General features: G+C 43.5%; 1 protein-coding gene across 13 annotated transcripts in view; it reads left to right on the plus strand.

The window, feature by feature from the left end:
* CAMK2D (calcium/calmodulin dependent protein kinase II delta) overlaps positions 1 to 3454 on the plus strand; it is a 268565-nt gene that overhangs the window by 175591 nt on the left and 89520 nt on the right. The gene's annotated exons all lie outside the window — the stretch shown is intronic.

The following is a 3454-nucleotide window of genomic DNA, read 5'->3' on the forward strand; positions in this document are numbered from 1 at the left end:
TAGTATACCTCATCCAATGCACCAAATGCCCTGATGGAAGATATGTAGGAGAGACCAGACAACAACTGCGCACCAGAATGAATGCATACTGGAAATCTATCAAAGACAGAAACACCCAATTACCGGTGGGGGCACATTTCTCACAGGAGGGCCACTCTCTCTCCAATCTCTCAGTCTTGATCCTCAAGGGAAATTTACACAACACATCCCAGAGACGAGCCTATGAGCTCCATTTCATCAACCTGCTGGATAGTAGAGATCAGGGACTAAACACAGACATTGGATTTTTGATACATTATAATCTGCCCGGCAACTGACTCCCCAGCCCAGCCCCTGGCCTCTTTACTTTTCATTCCATCCAGGAAGAGCACACACCAACTGCTGCAGCTTCCTTAGCCTGACGAAGGGTTTTTGAACCCGAAAGCTTGCTTAATAACTATTCTCCACCCATTTGGGTTGGTCTAATAAAAGATATCAAATTCACCCAAGGAACTTTGTCTGCCTATATCCTTAGACCAACACAGCTACAACCTAAACCCCTGCATACTTTTTAAAATGCTTCAATGACTGCTTGTTTGAAAACTGACTGGAAATAAAAATTATATAATGCTTTAAATGCTACAAAAATACCTTGTCTGTGTTCCATTATTATGGACACTACATACTTGCTTCTTTTCTTTCTTTCTTTTTTTTTTTTTTTTAACTAGAGCCTGACTGTGGCATAGCACTGTCATTTCACCCACACAGTGTCAGTCCTTTATCTTAATGGCTGCTGTCAGACTGTGTGGGATTAAATACTACCATGTCTTTATAAAATCCACTAAGATTGCATCCTACACAATAAAGGGATGGGACTGAACTTTTTTCTATGAAGAGGAAAAGGGATTGTTTTCACTATCTGCTGATTTCTTTACAATTGCTGCCGCAGATAATTCTGCCAGTCAAAACGAAAAGTTTTCTGTTTTATTTATATGCTTTAATAGCAGTCATGCTTTGATCTGAAACAACTTTGTTTGGTGCATCTGTGCCCTAATTTAAATAACTAATGAAGCTCAGTAAGGTATGGTATCAAAGTTATCATGTGGTAGAATAGGGCTGTCCAACATCTTTGTGACTGGGGGCTGTACACACTGTGGGCCACATCAACATGGGCTATGGGACCCCCAGCTGCTTCCCTTCTGCACCAGGCATGTAGGCACTCTCTACCTCCACGCCCCCACAGCACCCTGCACATGGGCACTTCCCCCTCCTCCACTGCACTAGGCATTTGAGGGGCCTAGTGCAGTGGAGGAGGGGGAAGTGCCCATGTGCATGGGTGCTTCCCATTCCTTCCCCCTTACAGTAGGCATGTGGGTGCTCCTCCCTGTGGCCTGGTGCACATGGGCATAGGTGCCCCAGCCTCATCCTCACTACTCCACTGCTTCTCCACTACTGCACCACACTGATGCCCTGTCCTTTTTGGAACCTCTCAAGTTATGGATAGACATTGTGATGGGTTTGAGATATTAACTACTTGATAGGAAACTTCAACACATTATGCCACTGAGTCACTGTGAAAATCAGTAACAGCAGTTCTGGAAACAAATGTGTTCTAATTTGAATAACTAATGAATCTCAGTAAGGTATGGTGTCAAAGTCAGCAGGCATGCTCGTACAGTGCAATTAATTGACACGGAGCCAAGAAATTGTGCTCTGGTTCACTGGGGTTCACTCTAGTTCACAAAAAATGTGTTGTAGTGTTCATCTCATCCCTGACATGAGAAGAAATATGGGAATTACAGGAATTTCCAAATCATCTAATCTACGTAGTTGTACTGGAACTGGCTTTTTGGGTAAACTGAAAGACTGTGGATATATTTAAGACATGACCTTAGCAGTCATTTAGATAAATTCCCATTTAGTATTTATTTACATTGACCTGTTTTTCTTCTTCATAAAACATTTCCAATAAGTGTATGTGTACACACACACACTCTCTCTCTCTCTCTCTCTCTCTCTCTCTCTCTTATTCCTTCCCTTCAGACCTGTGAGCTCTCAGGTAAAGAAAAGGGATGGAGTGAAATCAGGAGCAGAACGGTTGCATCTGAGGTTGTGGGTTTCAATGTAAATCTTATTATGGAGCAGGATTGCACTAAGCAAGGCACTGTACATAGCAGAAAGAAGGCCTCTTCCCTGAGTTATGCATTTCTTTGTAGAGGGAATAAATAAAGTGGCAGTGCTTCAGCAGGTGTCCTGTGCAAGATCAGAAGCTGCTCATACATGCCACATTTTGCATGTGCACTGTGCAAGATCTTGTTTGTATCAAAAAGCTCCTTATATACAGTCTAGTGTCTGAAGGTTACTTACTTTCTTTATCATGTTACCATAAGCTTTCCAGAATCTTTTAGAAAGATCTAGTAAGCTAATGCTCTGGGGTCTTTGGCTTTCATCAGGCATTTCAGTTTCAGGTAGTTAGACATTCTCTACAGAAATTGTGCAAGATCAGTGAAGTTCTCTGAACATTGGATCATGCTTTAATTTAATCTTGTTATGTGTGTGCCAACCTTGCAGCCCCAGAAAGTAGCACAAGAAACAAGTGGGAGTTCCCTCTTTTATACAGAAAATCATGGGGCTTAGGGTCACAAACCAACAGGCCAGAGGGAGGGAACACATAAAAGATAAAGAAACTTCTGGCAACATATTCAACACCTTAATTTCCTCCCCCCTTCTCTTCCCCCACCCCACGCACAACTTATTTAGGTATTCCTAAATAAGCCCCTAGAGTGCTTAAACAGTAGCCTGCAGTTTCCCCAAGTCGGAGTCCAGCTCCTTCGGTCCACAATCCTGGCTGACTGAGCCAGTGAGATCTCCAGGTCCACTGTGCAGGACTAACCAGTTCCATGTCCATGCTGCTCTCCTTCTCCTTACTGCAGCCTCAAGATTCCTCTTCCTTGTTCCCTTGCTTTCCATTCCCTGCAGGTTTCTGGGAGTTGCAGTCCAACTTCACAGACATCACAGCTCTGCAGACTGCCCCCTGGTTCCACCTTCTGTTACACACATTACATATAGCAGGCAATCATCAACCCTTCTGGATCACGGTGTATGCATGCAATGTCACCAGGACCTTTGACATGTATGACTAGGCAGTAGTATGAAGAAGTAGAAGCCCAAACCTTCCATCCTTCCTTGAGACCATCAAGACAGAATCCAAAGGCCAGACCAAGTCCAGATGTTCAGTGCCTCAATGGCTGTAGCTGTATATATGCACCAAGGAATCGAATCTGGGTGTCCCATGTGGCAGGTTCATTACATCTGATACACACCAAAAATATATACTGTATACTCTGCCAACCATCCCTTTCTTGGGAAAACGTCTATCTACATTGGGCAGCTCAAGTCCATCTGTCCATAGTATGTAAGTGGTTTACAACTGAAGGTCTATGAAGTGAGTTTGACTTTGCAGGAACTTGTCAGG

The sequence above is a fragment of the Alligator sinensis genome, unplaced genomic scaffold (assembly GCF_000455745.1).
Source record: "Alligator sinensis unplaced genomic scaffold, ASM45574v1 scaffold563_1, whole genome shotgun sequence".
In the NCBI taxonomy this organism is placed as follows: domain Eukaryota; kingdom Metazoa; phylum Chordata; order Crocodylia; family Alligatoridae; genus Alligator; species Alligator sinensis.